The sequence below is a fragment of the Scylla paramamosain genome, chromosome 12, assembly GCF_035594125.1.
Source record: "Scylla paramamosain isolate STU-SP2022 chromosome 12, ASM3559412v1, whole genome shotgun sequence".
NCBI lineage: Eukaryota > Metazoa > Arthropoda > Malacostraca > Decapoda > Portunidae > Scylla > Scylla paramamosain.
The window spans coordinates 25,527,063-25,527,947 of NC_087162.1; positions in this window are offsets into that span (position 1 = coordinate 25,527,063).

Below are 885 nucleotides of genomic sequence, written 5' to 3' on the forward strand. Positions count from 1 at the left end.
TATAGATCATATTGCTTATTCTCTTTAACGTGGATTTATAGTGATGGCTCCTGCCTAAGAGGGTCTGGTTGGCTGCCACCCGATCACCGCGGCCTGTTTTTGGCAGGGGCCCCTCAGGATAAATCAATTTGCAGGCTGCTCATAGTGGGTGTGGATGTAGGCGGTGAGGGTTTGAGGCGATGGCCGGTGTGGTAATGCTCGTATATAATAATTGGCATTCCACAATTGCTACTAAGTTAGTGCATTAACTATCAACTGCCGCTGATATAAGCCTGGCATATGCCTAATTAGCTTGAGCCAGTTGCAGTCACAGTCAGTGTAAAATAATGTTGATAGTTCCTTAAAAACCTGCCTGTCGGACTCCTGCTGATATCTATTCCCCATAAAAGGCGGGCAGTTTTGGATAATAATGGACTAATGGAAGGAAATACGCCGGACGTGGCTGAAGAAAAACAGCATGGCGGAGGTAAAAGTCTCCTTTAAGTAGTGAATAATCTTGATCTGTATGAGGCTTATGATTGCAACACACACACACACACACACACACACACACACACATACACACACACACACACACACACACACACACACACACACACACACACACACACACTGGTCGTCCCTCCAACTTTCCTTACAGGTACAGGGGGACTTGCTCAATCAGCAAGCGTCCAGGTGTTAGGCAGAGGGCATTGTCCAGTGACCAGCCAGCCACCCACACCTCTCTAAATCAGTCCTCGCCTCTCTGTTCTACTCTGCACCTCCTCACTTCATCTCACACTGTTCTCTCTTATCCCTATCGCTCAGTTACATGTCTATGCATGATGTTAAACTCCACAGCACTTAATTCCATACCAGTCCTCTTAAGCCACTTGCATTACATCA